The sequence below is a fragment of the Cyprinus carpio genome, chromosome B21, assembly GCF_018340385.1.
Source record: "Cyprinus carpio isolate SPL01 chromosome B21, ASM1834038v1, whole genome shotgun sequence".
NCBI classification, from domain to species: domain Eukaryota; kingdom Metazoa; phylum Chordata; class Actinopteri; order Cypriniformes; family Cyprinidae; genus Cyprinus; species Cyprinus carpio.
Window position 1 is genome coordinate 2,338,734 of NC_056617.1, and position 20,776 is coordinate 2,359,509.

A 20,776-nucleotide genomic window follows, 5' to 3' on the forward strand; every position below is an offset into this window, starting at 1 on the left:
CATAATCTTGCTGCCCACACTCCGATTCGTTATGCTAGTTGAAAGTAGGGAAGCATAGACGTAGAATAACTATCCACAGAAGTTGAAAGAAGAAGCCAACCGCGAGCTATTTTGTGCGGCGTAATGCATTCAGTTTATTCCGAGGCATGACGCGGGAGGCCAGACGCACACATCAGCTGGCCAACAAAGCTGACCCATCGCAGGAGACAGAAACGCCCTACAAACTCCAGGTTCAAGCTTCCAAACAGTCTTCTTCCGAAACAGGGGCAACGGCAGGCGAGAGAAAGACAGCTCGACCAGTCGTTTTATCAGCATTCAGAGCCCCATGGCCTGGTAAATCATGTTCATAAGTTTTCAACGGCCCACGCAATTATTTTTACAGCATTAAAGCATTGCTGTGCGTCTTCAGGACCAGACGAAATCTGAGCCCTTTCTGATACAAGCACGCAGAGAGGTTCAACTACCGTGGCAAAATTAGGAATTAAACACTTGTTGTGTACCACGACAGTAGCCCAATGAACGACCGAAGTTGGGTCACATCTTCCGGAGCAGGTGCATGAAGAATAGCGGCCAAAGGTGATCCCTCATCCGGTTGAATTCCTTGCGCGTTCACTGTATGTCCCAGGAAGCGCAGACTGGTTTTGTTGAACTGGCACTTCGAATGATTCAACTTCAGCCCAGCATCCTATAAACGCTGAACGACAGCTTTGAGCGTGTGATCATGTTCTTTTTGTGTACGTCCCCAAAGAATAATATCCTCCAGGTAATGGCCACATTCGGAAGTCCACGGTAAAACTGTTGCCAACATTTTCTGAAAAGCGGAGGGTGCTGGAAGCAAGGCCAAACGGGACCCGACGAAAAATCTGAAAAGTCCCTTCGTGAGTAATGAAGGCGGGTCAGATCGCGGCTTCTCCTCATGTAACGGTAACTGAAAGTAAGCACTCTCCAAATCGATAGTGGAAAAATACAGTCGCGCCTCTTAACACAGACAACATTTCTTCGATGTGTGGTAGAGGGTAGCTATCCGTAACTACAGCCTTGTTGGGCTCTCGCAGGTCCACGCACATACGAATAGCACCCGACTTTTTCTGTATTACTACTATCGGGGAGACCCACGGCGAAGCATCCACTCTCTCAATTACGCCCAACTCAAGAAGGCGATGAATTTCTTCACTGACTGTATCTCTAACAGACAAAGGTAAGAGGCGGAGTTTTCTGGCGCACAGGAGTCACAGCAGACAAAATGTTACTTTGTGCACAAAACCTTTTGCGCATCCCAAAGCAGGTGAAGATATCGAAGCAGACAATCGCAAGACCGGAGCTGACGTGCGCTCTGGCAAAATTGAATTGCCTTCGAAACGAAGATTTAGCCCATTGATCAGATCCATTCCAAGCAGAGCTGTGCCAGATTCAACCATGAAGAACGATGTGGAGCAGGTAATGTCATCCTTAGAGACAGTCACAGGTAAGCATCCAAGTACAGGAATCGGAGCATGAGAATATGTCACCAGTCTTACAGAAGGAGGCTGCAAAGCGTCTTTCCTGAAGTGTGTATCATACACAATTTTCGGCAAAATCGAAAACAGATGATCCAGAATCCACGGTCAGCTCGATAGGCACAGATGTAGTTGCGGTCTCTATGACAGCCGTGCACTGAATTTTATCAGTTAACGAGTCATGCATATAAAGGATCTGAATCTCAGGTAAGTCAATTTCACGCACTGAGCAAGCTTGTCCCGAGCGACAGACTCGTGAATAATGTCCCAATTTTTCACAGTTATTACACTTTGCCGATGCAGCAGGACAACTACGGTCACTCGCGAGGTGTTTCCTAGATCCACACCGATAACATTCACGGGACGACGAAACAGGTACCGTAAAATGATGGCTTTGAAGAACGCACTGTAGACGCTGGTTTTGAAGGTGGTCTCCGACGGTGACGTGCAGCTACAGGTGGAGACTTTGCATTTATCACTTGCACAGGAACTGAGCGATTACTCGATAATAATTTGGCTTTTTCACCAGCAGCTTCTGTTTGAGTTGCAATAGTAATGGCTTTTTCAAGAGTCAATTCAGATTCCAAAAGCAATCTCTCATGAATGCGATGACTGGACACATTCTCCACCAGCTGATCATGCAACATGTCATCCAGAGTAGCTGCAAAGTCACAAGTAGCCGCTAAGTCCCTTAGAGCAGCTACGTACTGAAGTATGGTTTCTCCTGGTACCTGAATACGTTTCCTGAAAGCATGACGCTCAGCCATTATGTTCCGTCGAGGAGCAAAGTGCGCTTTCAAGGTCGCGATCGCATCCTCCATCGAATCACCTTGGTTCGGCAAGGTATAGAACAACCTCTGGCCTTCAGTCCCGAGACAATGTAGAAGCAGTGCTCGTTTTCGTTCGACCCGGCCATGCATCTCCAGAAGCACCAACAACGAGCAAATAGTTCTGGAACATCCGCAGCCACGTGTCAAACGGAATAGTTGGTTCTCCGGGACATGGTAAAAATGGCGTGGGAAAAGTAGAAACAGCTGCCATCCTCAAGTAAAAAAATACCTCGTCGCCAATTGTTATATCCTTTGTAAGAAGCAATGAGGAGGCATTCGAACATCAAGATCCTTTATTTAACCAAATTATATAGAAGAGTGGTACAGCACACGCAGTAGCAGGTGGGATGCTTCGGACTCTCTCCTTCTTCTCTACTCAACTAAACGTATATCATGAACCTCTATTTCCACCTACTGGCCAATATGCACAAAAGAACACAAACATACATGTGGACCAATTTCGACTGAAAAGGGGGGGTAACGTGTTTATGAGATGGTGTTATGTTTTTAATAATTAATAAAGAAATGTGTGGTAGCTACCATCCGAGTGTGCTGGTCTCTGCCCCCCCCTGAACACCGTGTGGTTGTTACAATACAGTAGTAGGCTCCAATAAAGTTTTTTTTTTTTTTATAAGTTTTTTTTGTGCTTGACGGCCTTATTTTGCTGTTGCACCCGCGTCTCGCACAAGAAACTAAAAATGCAGCGCTCAAGTATAATGTTCAACTCATAACCTGTGCTATTTTTCATTTCACTGCCACAGACGCATCCTTTATGATCAGCCGCTTAGGACTAACAACGTTAGCGATATGTTCAAGGTTACGGTCCTTCACTGAGCGGTTAATCGGCTCAGCAACTTCTCGTGCCGCGCGAAACAGGCGCGTTAAGTTTTTTTATTGTTATTATTTCCAGTTTACGAAAAAAAAAAAAAAGTCCAATAATTTAAGTCTTAGTTTCAGTTCTTGTTTACGAAAATATCCTTGGTGAATTCCTCATTGACTAGCTGATGAACAGAGCCATACCGCCCTGCAAATAATAGTCTAACTCGGAGCCTTGCTCGTTCTTTAACTTGTTTTTGTTGCCCTGTCTAAATTATGGAAATTTGAACATTAGCCTACTTCACCTTAGACTTTTAACTCCACTGCAACATCCACTAGCTATGGCTAGAACAGCAACTGTAAACACCACTACTTGCGTTTGAACCAGCGATGCCCTCAAATCAGACAGGAGAAAACCGTGACTGAGAACATAACACACATCGGGAAGCATGTTTGTGAATTTGACACCAGGGGGTGCTATTACTTGATGCGGTAAAGACTCCTTCAGATCAGAAGCACCAGGCTCGCTGCAATTTGACAGTGCACACGCAACTTTTTTTTTTTTTTAACTATAGCCTACCATCGCTCTATCATTGATATTAATTAATCTATTTATTTATTCATTTATCTGACGTTCCGGCCCACTTTAAACCCTGTGTGTGTCAGTCAGTGTTGCGTTGCCAAATCAATACAAAATTAGAAAAGACGAGAAAATATTAAAGTAACTTATAAAAGTCGCTCGCTAAATTAAAAATATGAATCAAATAACATAAAAAGCAGCATAATGTAACACTCCAATACCAATTATAAAACGACTCCCTTTAATTTCTATTTTAAAAACAGCACAATAATCTAAAAGCTTAATAGCCTACAGTTAAGTATAATATATTATTTTTTTTTCATGAAAATGTAAATTAAATTTTTTATTGTTTATTGTCTTTAATTACATTTACTGTCTTTACATCAAATACAACATTTTTTTTATTGTAAGGAAACATATTAACTTATAAAAGAGTCAACATATAACTTATTAAAAGAGTTAATTAATTAATAGGGTTTTTACTGTGTTTAACAGTAAATAGACAAGACAGGTTTCTCTCTCTCTGTGTGTGTCTTACACATACAAAAAACACTTGGTGAAATATTTGAATTAGAATATTTAAGTGAAAGATTATTAATTGAGTGTATTCACTGAAATTCTGAGCAGCTTTTTATTAGAGCAATTTCCTTCATTGTTTAGGCATTTACACAGCCGCTGCCTGAACAGCGTGTAACGCTACCCGAGATCATCATGCTGTAGAGCCAGACAGTTTCTCATTAAGATGCTCATTTACATTAGAAAGATTCAGGCTTGCATGATTTTTAATAATGTCACAACTGGTGACTGTGACTTACAGCTGCTTCATCATGGGCAAAGGAATATCTGCTTTCATCAGCTCTGTATGCAAACATTATGAGGTGAGTCCATGCAAAATGAGGATAACCATAATTTCCACTGGAAAAGGCAGAGCATAAGAAATATGTGTTTGCATGCATGTGAGATGTGACTGTGTGCATGTTTAGGCATCTGTCTTCAAGGATGCTGTGCACATTGCATTCACAAAATGAACATCATCCACTAACGACAAGCATCCCTCCTCCTGTGTATGTGTTTCTAGACAGTGATCTCCCCATATGATCTCATAACCTTCATTCTTCTTCCTGTTGCTCCAGGTCTACCCATAATCCTTCTGTCTAGCACAGAAGTGAGGGGCGCAATGAGATCATTGTTCAGACAATAACCTTTTCTTCTCATTTAATCTCTCTCTCTCGACTCACCCTCACTGTCTGATGATGTCACACACTCAAACACATCTCCATGCCTGTTCAGTTCACACCTGCACATGCAGAAATGTAACTCTTTAAATGCTAGACAGTTGGTGAGACAGAGAGAAAGTGAGATTATGAGAGTCTTGAATATATTTAGTAATAGAAGAATCCTGGGATATGTAGGAAGTGGGCGGAGACTCAGACTGTTTAATGCTTTTCATCACTATCACTAGCAGAACAGCATGTTATCAGCCAAACTGAGGCATGCAGTAATAGACTCCAACACAAACGTAACATGAGAGCAGTGTGTATCTGATATGTAAATCCCTCCCTGATGACATCACAGGTAGTAATGGATGATTGGGAACAGATAATGATTTTGGAAACCTGTACTGATAGAAAAATTGGAATGTGTGATTAAAACGTTTAAATATGCAATTTTGAAACAACTATAAGGAAAACAGTACAATTAATTATTTGACTGGGAAAAAAACAATCTTATGTTTTATAAATGACAGTGAAGGACTTTGTCCTCTTGGGGTAAAAAGACATAAAAAAGCATCGAAAACATGTAACGTGTTTAACGAACTGCAATTTTTGCCTGGAAACTGATGAACAGAGGAAATCAAACAATGTACAGTTAGATTTGTAAATAAAATCAAGCCGAGCGTTCATGTGGTGTTTTTGTGCTGAAGGGTTTGTGTGCAGGTATGTGTGTGTGCATGCTTTTGTCTGTGTTTGTAACCTAAACTCTTTTGTCTCGAGGCTTGTGGGTATTATAGCACCAAATGAAATGTGCGGTTGAGCACCCTTATTGTCAACATAAGAGTTCAAATTACAGGTGTAGTAATCACATACAGGTCCACACACACACACAAAAAAAAAAAAAAAAAAAACACACACTACAGACTTCACAATACATACATACAAATAACAGACGAATGTTACACAACCGTTAAAATCATAATGACATTTTTCGACATTTATGTAATAGATTTATGTAATTCTCAGAAATATACTTAAAATGACATTTAAGTATACTTGACTTATACTTACATAAAGTCTAAATATATTTGAACTATACTTGTACTCCTAGAATCCGTGTTTTCATTGTTAGAGGGCGCTAGTACACATCTTCTGTACAGAATTTCCCCAAAAAGAAGAAAAAAAAACAACAGATACTAACACATGCAATCTAACATGATCATCTGACATGAAACAGCATCAAAACTGAAACGTTATGGAATAAATTGTAGACCGATGAAGAGGTAATAATTACAGTCATTAGATGGGGTGTTGATCGACTCCATCTACGTTTTGATTATCATTCTGAATCCAATTCATCTTGTCTTTTTCAGCTTTTTGTTCAAAATGTTATATATATATATATATATATATATATTTTGTTAAAAATCATGAAACTTACCCACATTAAAGTGTTTAAAAAAAGAATGCATGAAGCTAGAATAAAATGTTTTTGTTTACAAGCAGATACCCTGTTCTTTCTTTGGATGTTTTGTATGTTCAGATATTCATTTAACAAAATATGTACAAATTAAAACCTAAATAGGGACATAGTAATATACTTAAAGTATGATGTAAAGTTCACTTAAAGAAAACTTATGAGTATACTTGCAGTATAAAACTACTTAACTAGTAGTTTACTGAGACTACACTTCAAAGTGTACAAAGTATTTAATTAGAACTATCAGTATACCTATAAGTTTAGTATAATTGCAGTACAAACTACAAACATAGAGGTAAACTAGTTGTGTACTCAAAGTTTGCTACTGTTACGTATACTTAAAAGTATACTTTTATATACTAGAAAGTGGGCCAATTTAGACCCAAGGAGTATTGAAACAGTACACTTACAAGTATACTAGAACACTTATATTTGTATACTTGCTACATAAAGTATACTTAAAAATATACTTGAACTTTACTTAAGTATACTTAATAAAAGACCAGTCTGGACTAGTTTTTGACTTTTGTCAATATATTTAATATATTAGATTAGATTAGATTCAACTTTAATATATTAGATTAGATTAGATTCAACTTTATTGTCATTATGCAGAGTACAAGTACAGAGCTAATGAAATTCAGTTAGCATCTAACCAGAAGTGCAAGAATATAGTGTTTTATATACATAAAAGTGCAGAGTAAGTGAAGCTATGATTTACAGAATGTACAGTGGAGTTGCTATATAAAGTATTGAGCAGAGTATGCATAGAATATAAATAGGAATGCAGTGTAGGATTGCATGTACATTATGAACAGAGCAATGTAGGATTATATATACACATTATGAACAGCAGCAACATGAGAACAGTGGTAATAAATACAGTTGGATGAGTGTGAAAAAGTACTGTTAAAATGAATTCTATGCAAAATAACAGTAGTGCAATTATATTTTATATAGAATAGTTTACTGTGCTTTGTACAGTAACAACTTAGTTTACAGTGCGATAACTAGAACAGCGTGCATTATGTGCAAAATATGGGTAGTGCAAATACATGTATATAAAGTACTTTGACCAGTGCAGTAATATAATCAGGAATCATACTTTTCATTCTTTTAATACTCTAAAAACATCCCTTTAGAATTGAAATGTTTGTTGATTGATAGCAAATGGGAAAATGGCACTTAGTTCCACAACTTTCTGACGTTTGAATTAAACAAATGCACACATGCCTGCCAACATTTACACATTAACAATGCCTATTCACTATTCAGAAACTTGGCCTGAAACTTACTTTCTAAAGAATGAAACATTAGGAAACTCAGTTTTTCAGACTTTGCAAAGAGGCTGTTGTTGTTATAGACATTAGGTGCATTTACATGGACACTTTTTGCTTCCATCGGAATGAATTCATTCTGATTGACGAATCAGAACGTAGTGTTTACATGACCACTAAATAAAGTGATCAGGTTGATATGCGCGTTTATATGTCACAAGCTTCTGATCAGATTTAATCTTTTGACATGCGCACACTGCATGAATATACAGAGTTTCTGCTGTTTTAAAAAGTTAATGACAGCACATTCATTTATACAACTCTTTACTCATCAGAAAGAACAAGAACATGTCATTATGCTATTTCTGCGCCATTTCACATGCGCAGTATTTTCAGTTTCGGTTTTTTATAATGATGGGATACTTATATATGACACTTATTCACCAGGAAGAACACCTCGTTCCGCGTGTCACACGTCATTACACTATTTCTACGTCACTGCGCATTACTTTCCAGTTTCGGTTTTCAATCCGATCAAGTGTTTACATGTCCTCTCGCTCGGATTACAAAAGGAAATAAACCACCCCTTACAATCCGATCGAAAGTTTAGTCGGATCTGGCCAATTCAATCCGATTGACGTGTTTACATGGGACTTTTTTTATTCTAAATTGTGCTTCTAGTCCTATTACTAATTAGTAGGGTCCATGTAAACGCAGCTATTAATGTGAGTGCAACTTGTGAGTAAATGCAATAATTTCACATGCAAAGAGGACATTTACATAGAAGTCTTACAGGCACAGCAACAAGAAATTTAATTCTATGAACATGATCATTTCTGTGATTAGCCTCAATGGCCACTCAAATTTCTGATTAAGAGTAGTGTATGGAAATTGTGAGAAAATTTGTCCCATCACAGGATAAAAAAAATATTGTTATAATCCAACTTTATATTAAAGTTATATAGTTTCTGAAGCTCATTACTAAATGTTTATTTTAATTTAATACAGGTCCTTCTCAAAAAAATTAGCATATTGTGAAAAAGTTCATTATTTTCCATAATGTAATGATAAAAATTAAACTTTCATATATTTTAGATTCATTGCACACCAACTGAAATATTTCAGGTCTTTTATTGTTTTAATACTGATGATTTTGGCATACAGCTCATGAAAAACCCAAAATTCCTATCTCAAAAAATTAGCATATCATGAAAAGGTTCTCTAAACGAGCTATTAACCTAATCATCTGAATCAACTAATTAACTCTAAACACCTGCAAAAGATTCCTGAGGCTTTTAAAAACTCCCAGCCTGATTCATTACTCAAAACCGCAATCATGGGTAAGAGGTTAACCCAGAAGGCCATCATTGACACCCTCAAGCAAGAGAGAGGGTAAGACACAGAAAGAAATTTTCTGAACGAATAGGCTGTTCCCAGAGTGCTGTATCAAGGCACCTCAGTGGGAAGTCTGTGGGAAGGAAAAAGTGTGGCAAAAAACGCTGCACAACGAGAAGAGGTGACCGGACCCTGAGGAAGATTGTGGAGAAGGACCGATTCCAGACCTTGGGGGACCTGCGGAAGCAGTGGACTGAGTCTGGAGTAGAAACATCCAGAGCCACCGTGCACAGGCGTGTGCTTTTGAACCAGAAAACAGCGGCAGAAGCGCCTGACCTGGGCTACAGAGAAGCAGCACTGGACTGTTGCTCAGTGGTCCAAAGTACTTTCTTCGGATGAAAGCATATTTTGCATGTCATTCGGAAATCAAGGTGCCAGAGTCTGGCGGAAGACTGGGGAGAAGGAAATGCCAAAATGCCTGAAGTCCAGAGTCAAGTACCCACAGTCAGTGATGGTCTGGGGTGCCATGTCAGCTGCTGGTGTTGGTCCACTGTGTTTTATCAAGGGCAGGGTCAATGCAGCTAGCTATCAGGAGATTTTGGAGCACTTCATGCTTCCATCTGCTGAAAAGCTTTATGGAGATGAAGATTTCGTTTTTCAGCACGACCTGGCACCTGCTCACAGTGCCAAAACCACTGGTAAATGGTTTTACTGACCATGGTATTACTGTGCTCAATTGGCCTGCCAACTCTCCTGACCTGAACCCCATAGAGAATCTGTGGGATATTGTGAAGAGAAAGTTGAGAGACGCAAGACCCAACACTCTGGATGAGCTTAAGGCCGCTATCGAAGCATCCTGGGCCTCCATAACACCCTCAGCAGTGCCACAGGCTGATTGCCTCCATGCCACGCCGCACTGAAGCAGTAATTTCTGCAAAAGGATTCCCGACCAAGTATTGAGTGCATAACTGAACATAATTATTTGAAGGTTGACTTTTTTTGTATTAAAAACACCTTTCTTTTATTGGCCGGATGAAATATGCTAATTTTTTGAGATAGGAATTTTGGGTTTTTCATGAGCTGTATGCCAAAATCATCAGTATTAAAACAATAAAAGACCTGAAATATTTCAGCTGGTGTGCAATGAATCTAAAATATATGAAAGTTTAATTTTTATCATTACATTATGGAAAATAATGAACTTTTTCACAATATGCTAATTTTTTGAGAAGGACCTGTGTAGCAAAATGTTGCATTTACTATATTTAATAACGTACTATATTGTAATTTTGAAAGAAAATATGACAGAAAGAGTTTACTATGGGAGAACACTATACTAAAAGCTGAAATTTTTGTGGAAATAAGTAGGCAGTCAGCAAGAGAAGGTGAAAATGTGTCATAACCAAATTTTAACTTAGCACTCTTTAGTGACATTGACAAAATATAATAAAAAAAAAATTATATGACCTTGAATAACTTTAAGCTTTGTTTAATTTTAAAATTAAGCAGGATTGCATAAGAATGAGTGTGGAATATCAGCCCAGATGTGATCATATTACAACATAGAACAGAAATTTCCCCTCGCTGCTTGAAGCAATATAAGCTCAACAGCAAAGCTTCTAGCCAATATTTCTATTGTGCCTCATCAGATATCATATGTGCTACTGCAAGACCCTTGGCAATTACTTTTTCTGTAAAATATGACCCTTTTAATAAACCAAAAGATATGTTTTCCTCAGTTCACATGTTGTGTATTGACAATATGCAGAAGACTGGTTTGGCAAGACCACTACTAATCGCAGGTCTCTCCAAAAATATCAGATGAATGTGAGCGTACAACTAGATTCTGATCCCTGACACAGAGCTGATCCAAGTACGGGCCTTACAAATAAATAAACTTTCTTTAATTGAATTTCTATATACAAATGGAATTTATATTAGTATTTTTTTTTTATAAGATATAGAAATAAGACTTGCTCGGCTTCAGTTGAACAAAAACCCTGAATGGGATCATCCAATTCTAAATTAATACAATCAGCAGATTAAATGCATGTTTTTGTGTGCTTGGCTGTCAGCAATTTGAATAACGTACATACAATAGGCATTTTCCCCAAATAAAACCTTACCTATTGATGTTCTTATACTTTAAGCAGATCATGGGTGAGTCCCTGACTTCTTCTGGGGTTGTGGAAAAAGCTCAAAATGGCAAAGTTGAAATCCTTGAAACGTTAAAGATGTCAATCCTCATTACAACAGAGAGAAAGAGAGAAAAAAAATTATGAAAATCCTCGATGCTCATCAACAGGATCCTCGTAAGTCAACTGAAAAACCCTTTCTCCACTCCTATCATGCATGTTGTGGATTTTTTTCATAAATATGTGTAGGCCGATAGAATAACTGTCTGGCAGAATATTGCTATGTGAGCTGTTGTTTGTTAGAGTATTTGTTGTTGTCTGTGTACCTGAGATTTAGAAATGTGTTGATTGAAAATCCTGTAATACCACTCGACTGATCCTCTGCTTTCCCTCACACACACCTTGGAGAGCAAAGATCGAGTGGGCTCAAAATCACATGAACATATTGTGTGTTTGCTTGCCAAGTACAGACTTAAGCACAGCAAGATCATTTCCCACATAGATCAGCCTTGATGTAAAACACCCTCACAGACATCATGCTATACAAGATCAGCATTTTGCACAATCAACAAAAACACTTTCGCTCCATTCCGTATTGAGAATTCCAAACATTTGGTAGATTCTGGCTTTCATAGAAACTCATTAAATATTTTTTTTTTTTTTTACAAAGTACAATAAAAGTATAATAAAGTATAATCAATGCATCCAAATTGATTGGGACCCTCACCCTTTTTGGTTTGGCAGAAAAAAAAAACAATACAAATTCAAAGATTCAAACATGCTTAGGAAAATATGCCAATTGCATGTTTCTATAATTTTCTTTGGCATAAATATGTCTTTAGTGTGATTTTTACTTATTATGTTAGTCATGATATTTTATGTGCCAACATTTAACAAAAAAAAAAACATGAAATACTGTATCGGGAAGGATAATATCTGTAAATTTGAGTTTAACCTATTCTAACCTACAGGTCTTTAGGGTCTTAAAGAAAAGTCTGTAACATAGTTTGGTTAAAATTTCTTAATGGTAGTATAAAACATCTCAGGTTACGAATGTAACCATGGTTCCCTGAGTAGGGAACGAGACACTGCGTCCTCTAGGGGTCGCTATGGGGAACACCTCGTTGTGACCCGTGTCTGAAGCATACATTGAAAAAACACCAACGAGTTGGCCGGCGACAGCCTCTGACGTCACTACCGGCGCGACTATAAACAGGCACCGGGAGAACACGTCATTCACTCTTTCGTCTGAAGCTGGTGTCTGAAGCATGGCAGGGAGCTAGAGGACGCAGTGTCTCGTTCCCTACTCAGGGAACCTGAGACGTTCCCTTTCAAGGAAACTTTGAACTGCGTCCTCTAGGGGTCGCAATGGGGAAACAGTATACCCACGCCGCCATGCTGAGGGGAGTGCAGGCCAGAATCATGGCGAACACTAAGTACCAACTCTACCATTTCCATGGGAGTTGTCCCTGGGAAGTTTAGACGGCTGTCCGTGACAATACCCCTTACGGCCAAAGGCCTAAGCTACATACCCAACTTAATTGTTAGGGCCTCGGCCTGGGATAGAGCTGAAGGCTTGGAATCAGGAAAGATTCCTTTAAAGGGATATTGCTAAGAACCTAGCATTTTATACTAAGTCTTGCCTGTCACACAGGGGCTACCGCTTGCTCTCGCAAAAGCTTGCTGAAGGAGCTGTCTCAACAGATCTCCAGTAGCAACACCCTGTTTAGATAGGTATCCGAGGATAGATAGGTGGAGTGGCGCCCAAGATGAACGGGGCTTTTACCAACTCAAGAAAGGGCACGAAGCAACCGCGGGAAGCCCTCAGCAAATAGGATTTTAGAAAGAACGCAGAACACTAGCGTGCAAACTTACCACAGTGTGGATTTCAGAAAGTGTGCAAAGACTTCACGTGCACACTTACCATAGCATGGATTTTCAAATACTGTTCTAGGGAAGGGCTCTCGTGGCACCCTGATAGAGCAGCTCATAGATGGAATGGTGCATCTCAAAACAGTATGTTTGAGAGTCATCAACTCGATCTGTGGAAATAATGCTGGAGCGCTCTGGGGAAAAACAGTGAACTCAGTCTCATATGAGAGGAGAACTCCGAATCCAGAGTAGCGCGCTCATAGGCGACCCTTCTTGGAAAAGGGGAGCGCTGCTAAACTACCACCAGAAACGCCCAAAAAGCCCCTCATGTTTGAGGGAAGCGATGCTTGAAGTGTATAAACGAGTACACACTGGCTGAATGGAGCAAAGGAACCAAGGTCTAATCATCTCAAGAAAGGGAACGAGGCGGAGCGCGTAACCCTTACCCTACAGGATTTCAGAAAGTGCCTTGCGTGCACACTTAACAATACGTTATGTGGTTTTTAGAAAGTACACAGAGCTTGTGCACACTGACCACCATGTGGTTTTCAGAAAGTACACAGACCTTAGCGTGTGTACCTAAAGGTTCCTAAGCATCGCAGAGGCGCTGAACCGCATGGGAGAGACAAGCTCAAATTTTACAAACCTCTAGCGAGGGGAGCATCACCTGAGGCAGCATATACAAGACTTCTGTAACTGCCACCTTCACTTCCCGCTGGATGCGACAGCACACCTAAGCGGCCAGGAGACCCCTCAGGTTGAACTGGCCGGACATCCATGAAATTCCCTGCAGTGCTGTGCCAGGCCTGATGATCAAGGAGGCTCCCGTAGAAACCTGTGATCTCAGCCGCCTAATACCGGAACATGAAGCCGGATGGCGAGTGTTTAGTAAACACTGTAACTGAGCAGTGCAAAGGAAAACTCACAGAGTTTATTAGTAGACACATAACCACCAGCAATTTACATATAAGTATATACAGAAAGGGTTATTCCCACCCTCCTGTGCTGGAGCCCCGCTCAAGGGGCGCCTCTTTTTAGTCCAGACCATCAGTAAGGTGGTTGCTATGAACATAGAACCAGCCAAAAAAATAATAGGTCCAGCATAGGAGACTGTTATGCGAGAGGTTTCCAGCTAACCTCGATCAGGTGGAGAGCTGGTGGTTACAGGGGAATTAGTAAGAAAAGGATAAAAACAGAAGTTAAAAATCCCTAAAGGGAACGATTAGATACCTCGGTAACACTCTGATTCAGACGAGAACACTGCCTCGTCTGAATCACATCCCTTAGGTTCTGCTTACCTCCTTGTGACCCACAATTCCCTTACCCCTACCCGCAGGTGGGGGAGGAGCCCGAGTCACTACACTAGCCTTCTGTGCCCGTCTTTGATCCTCAGATTGAGACGGGCCAGGACCCCTATGTTGTTTGGGCTCGGACCTGGACCTTCGTGGAACGAAAGGATCTGAAAGCAGCGGAGCGTGCCTTCGTCTCCCTGAACTTCTCGATCACCGTCTCAACGGAAAATACCGAAAAGTTCAGAAGGCGAAACCTGGGCATCGAGAAGAAAGCCTTTTCTTTCACAGAAGTCTCTCCGCTACCACCATGGCCGCCATAGTCCTGCGCATGGCAGAGGCAGCCTGCTTGGTAGCCTGGAGAGAGATCTGTGGTGCGGCGTAGCTCGGCTACCTGATCAGGAAAAAGGCCTTTGCCTCTATCCAGGTCTCTTAGCATATCAGTCTGATATGCTTGAAGCACCACCATCGTGTGTGATAAAGCCACAGCCTGACCTGCTGCTGCGTATGCCTTGCCATTTAAGCAAGATGTATTTCTTGAAGGGGCTTAGATGGCAAGGAGGGAGATTAAGAGAGGATGTCTCCCCCGCAGAATGAAAGCTCTTTCTACAGGGGGCATCCTCTCATAGCCATTTTTGCGCATCGCCTCAATGTCGGCAAAAAACTCTTATGCCGAAACCGATGGATGCCAGAAGATAACGGCCTCTTTCATTTTCTTTCGATCTCTATATGGGGATCAGGCAGAAATGGAAGGCTCTCCTGAGCTGGAGGGCTATGGTTGGAAAGATAACGCTCATCGAGGCGGCCATAAGGCGTCACCTTGTTAGCGTACTTTCATAGCAAGTCCAACCTTGCCGTGCCGCGATCCATAACCTCCAACAGCTCTACATACACAGGGCAGGAGAATTGAGAAGGCTCAGCCTCAGCTTCTTCACCATCCTCAAATATCTCCTGCTTTTTCCTGGGTAAAAACCCAGCAGAGCACTAACCTCAGTATCAGAAAGTGTTAAAGATATAACATAATCCTCCCGAGGCTCTCTCTCGCCCCCGCCATTATGAGCGCGAAAGGGAAAGTCCCTCTTTAAACCATTCAGACAGATCCACCTGAAATTCTCACGAGCTCATTCTCCTCCGTGCCTCAGCAGCGGCGGGTCCTGAACCGCGGGAAGCAGATGGCTGCCTTTTTTTTTTCTCGGAAAGAGAGACGAACGAGAGCGGAGCTTTTTCCTTGAAAAAACGCTCACAATGCATGCAGATTGCCTCCTCAAAGACATCGCGTGCGTGCTCTTTACCCAAACAAATGACGCAAAGATCGTGTGTTTCATCGGGTGTCAAATAACGCCGACACGGATGCACACATTGTCTAAACGCTTGCTAGTAGTCGCCATGAGAAGACAGTGAAAGAGCGCTCTTACCGGTTCTTTCAGATGCACGCTTCAAACAAAACAGTCAGTTTTGAAGATGAAGAAGAGAATGACCCTTTCTCCCTGTTCCTGTTTATAGTCACACCGGTAGTGACGTCAGAGGCTGTCGCCGGCTAACTCGTTGGTGTTTTTTCAATGTATGCTTCAGACACGGGTCACGACGAGGTGTTCCCCATAGCGACCCCTAGAGGATGCAGTTCGAAGTTCCGTACAAGTATATAAACACCCTTTTTTACCCTGTCAAAAACAGCTGTTTTAAGAGCAAGTCGTTTTGTAGCATTTACCTTTAAATGCAAATGAGCTCTGCTGACCCCTCCCCTCTCTTCCGAGCAGCTCTCTGAAGGGCTGTTTACTTTAGCCGCATTCATGATTTAACTTGCTAATTATCACATTATTAGGAAAGGTGATTTTCAAAGATTCATTAAAAAACCTACTCACTGTTTCTGTTGGTGAAGCTGGATCACGAATGATTCGTGTGAACAGACGCATTAAGGTAGATCGGGGGGCGCATTCCCCTTAAAGGGGTCATATGATGCCTTCCTTTTCTCTTTGGAGTGTTACAAGCTGTTTGTGAATAGATAAGATCCCTAAAGTTGCAAAGACAAAGTCTCAAACCCAAAGAGATATTCGTCCACGCCCTCCTAAAACACCTCGTTCAAACACGCCCCCACATCTCTATGTCATGATGTGGGAAGATTTGCATAACTCCGCCCATATGTTCACGCAAAGAAAGAAGGCGTAACTTTGATTCTCTCTGTTGCCGCCGGCGCCTTGTCGTGGAGACACTGTTTCGTTTTGAAAGCGAAGCTACTTTGTTTGTTCTTCCAAAAGAGGACACAACTAGAAATCAGTGGTTAAGTTGTGTTTACAACACTGTTCCAGAACAGTTCAACCCAAATATTCAGATGTGTGCAGTGCATTTTATGGAGGACTGTTTCCTGATCCTGGGAGAGCAGACTACAATGCCGGCTGTACTGACTTAAAGTCTATAAGTATGTTTACATATTTAAAAAACTGATGATTCAAATGCAATTTTGAGTAGAGTAGCGCTTGTTGTTTGTCATTTCTCTGATCACAAATGCAGACATGGTTTTTATGTTTACGAGGCGCGATGCAACGCAATGCTTAAAAAGACAATATAAGTCATTATAATCAGTAATTATGTCCCCACTGGATGCAACAAATGGCTCGTTTGTTATGGATTTTATTGGTTTTGTCTTGTCACGCCAGTGTTCTGACCGGGACATGCACCACAGTATGACAAGGGGCATAACATTTCCGTCACACGCTTGAGGCCTTTGGCCAATCACAAAGAACGGGATAGCTGGCCAATCAGAGCACACCTCACTCTTCAAAACGATGAGCTTTGTAATAATCGATGCATTTCAGAAAGGGAGGGGATAGAGGAGAAACAATAATGCACTTTTACCTTAAACCAAATTAACAAAACCAAATACACAAAATAAGTTAAACAGCATAAACACATTTCATTACACCAAATACACAAAATAATGTTCTTTTTAGCAACATCATATGACCCCTTTAACAAACAAATGTAGCTAATCCACTGCGTCTTCAGCGGCTCAGGTTTCAGGAGTAAATGACGACTGCTATGTTTATTATTACTGGGGCTGGACCAGAATATTCTATTATTCAAATATTTGTTCGGTTGGTTGGCATTCGATTTTCAATTTTGAGATTTGAATATTTTTTTTTTCCAAAACACCTTTCATCCCCCACTTGAATATAAATCACCCTGAGTGAACGTCATGATTCAGTTCACCCGGAAGAGAAGACAAACATGGCAAGACCTACTGTGTGGAAGCACTTTAAAATGAGTGAGGACAAGACAAAGACAGTGTGCCAAATATGCAATTTGAAACTGGCCTAAAACAACAGCATGTCAAGTTTGAAAAATGTACCTGAGTTCTGTAAGTACGTAGTACACATATAGTATATTGTTGGTAAAACAAAATAAAAAAAAAAAAAAACGAGCTGCATTTATCCGTTATGTTAATCACTAATTTTACACATTATAAAAACGTACACTTAATTTGCTTGGAAAATACTTGCGAATACAGCAGTCTTTTAAAAACGCACAGTAGCCCAGACTAATAATAATTTGTCTATCTTAAAAGTATTGCTCTTAACTGACCTGTGTGTTTTTGTATCACTAGTGCAGTGTCCGTTCTCGAAGCATATAAGCCCTGCCCGCATGACAGGCCTAATCACGTTCAGAATTAATAAACTTTTAATAAACTACAGACCAGAGTGGGCCAGAAGCAGTGTGCCGCTTCTGGCCCACTCTGTTCTGAAGTTTATTAAAAGTTTATTAATTCTGAACGTGTTGCTTGTCTATATTGCACCAAAAAGCGACACTGCACTCCCTTGGGGTCCGAAGAAAACACACCCGCCATGTGTGAAGTCGATTGGATGAACGGTTCTTAAGTCTTGACATATTAAAAATGCAAACAGACAGACAGACACACAGAGATCCCTGCTTTTTATTAGAGAGAAGAATATGTTCAGCCCCCTACTACCGAAGCTTCGAAGCTCAAAAAATGGTATTCGGACCAGCTCTAATTATTAAATCCAACAACAGAACACGTCAATTGCTCATTCATTCGCTTGAGTCATTCTTGTCTACATCTGCTCCGGCGGTGAAACAATGGCGGACTGATGACAGCTTACTCAGGGCAGGTCTAAGTTGCCAGTCCAGTCTGTGCTGAAACGCCACTGTCAATCAAATTGTTGTGGGAGGGGCCTGTCTGTGTGCCCCCTTTAAATAATGTGTTAAAGCTGTATTAAGAGTGACTTTTGCTTTGTTAAAATCTCATGAGAGTTTGAGAGAAACAGTAGCCATCACGACTTACAGTTAAAGAGAATTTTAAAAAAGAAAACACAGAACAGAGATTAGGCCTGTCAGATCTGTAATAAACGAGGACATGAAAGAGCAATTCTGACCAGACAGGGGATGAACCTTTCCCCATTCAAACTTGGATGTAGATGATCTGACAAATCAAGACTTTGACACAAACATGCACATGCATCTAAATACACACATCTGACTCTGGCCAGCTGTGTCACAAAGGTTAAGTCCTTTGATTATGATAAAAAGTGGGGTCATCCCTCATGGTGTGTGTCTGATAGGGCGACATTTTCAGAGTCCAGTCTATGAACTGCTGGCATTTTAAAGCAGATCAGACTGAGGGCAGAGGCTGGGGCTAAGCTCTCCCTGAGGAATAAGAATGCACCAAAGCAAATATTCTTGAAAAAAAAAAAAATAATAATAAAATAAAATACATTAGACAAAAATTCTTATGATCAGTGTGATTAACAAATGCAAAGTCTCTCATTTTATTTACAATTTTTAGATGTTTATTTACACATGTAGAATGTAAGAATAAGAATTCAGTTGCATGAGCAAAATGTAATACTAACCATATTAAACCTATGCTTCATGCCCTTTAGAGAATATGACAGGCTGAATCGATTGGCAGTTCAACAGCAAAAATTCCTACTACCTTTTGTATTGCGCCTCAACGAGTGTCATATATGGTACTGCAAGACCCATGGCAGGTAAACAGGGGCCGAGGCCTTTGGAGGGGCAGGTGTGCTCGAAGTATAAAAGGGGCACATGGAACATGGCTTTTAATAGGGCTGTGCTCTTGCTGATACGTGTATCGAAACGGATGCTTCTGTATACAGCAGCAAATGCCGTGACGCAGTTTTGAAAACGAATCACAAAACAGAAAAGACCATTTTAAGTTTAAAAATTAAAGAATTTTTTCCTTGCACCTCTTAATTACTCTATAAATATAAACATAATTACAATAATTATAATAATATTACCATAATATTAACAAATAATATTATTATTATTGAGTTTATCAGGGTATGGTGGTTTTGCTGTTGTAAACTACTGTTGTTGTTGTTGTTGTTGTTGTTGTTGTTGTTGTTACTGCAGTTGTTTGTTGTAGAAAAAAATGTATTTTAATAAATATAATAATTGATACATTCTAATCATTCACTCTATCTATTTTTAAATTTTTTAATTAAAAATAAAAAAAAAAAAAACAATAATTCGAAGAATAATTCAGAGGATAAGAAAATCAGTATAAGCCTGTTTTACCAGTGTTTGTGATAATTATTTTAATGCACTCTAAGTTTTTTAAATAAATATTGTAACAATAATAGTTGAAAGTATGAATCGTTTTTTAGTCAGAAACATTAAAAGGACAAGATCCCTTGACGCCCTTTAAACTTTTCCCAATCAAACAGCAAGAACAAAAGAGAACAGGCACCTCTGTTTATATTGCTGTGTGTAGAACAACGTTAGCTGCATTTTTAATATTTAATAAATATTTAATTTGATTAAAATGTAAATTTGTCCCCCGTACTTTATTCAGGCTGGTGTGTCCATGTAGAGATTTCTAGATTTAAATCTACATTTAAATTTAAAGAGACAGTATCGATAGTCTTTGGATGACCTGACATTTTATTTTTATCCAAAATGAGGAGATGTGAATATCAGGAGTGCTGAACACTCTCATGCACTGTATGTTTCATTCATGCTCGAAGCTGGAGGTTGCTCTCGCGCCGAAAGTCCAAAACAGACTCATAGAAGTAAGAACTTATGAGATGCAGGAAATGCCTAATATGGACAAAAGGCATCCCCCGCTAATCAGACAGCCGAGCTGAATAAAAAGCAGAAACGTTTTTTACTGATGAAACGTGAAGACAATACACCACACACGATTGCAAAAACTATATAGTTTAATGTGTGTTTTTCAAGTTAGCTCCAGGTAATAAATAAATAACTATATGAATAATGCAGCACTGATTGACATATATTTTCAGTAGAAATGCTAAAATAATATTGCTTGCCCTTTCATTCGGTGGTAAATATTGGAAAAAAACGTAACGTTAATTTACCACAGGCTACACACAGCAATAAACAACAGCTGTGCATGCACTCTTCCACGTCGTTCTCGTAAAATAATAATAATTTACCACAAAAATGATTAT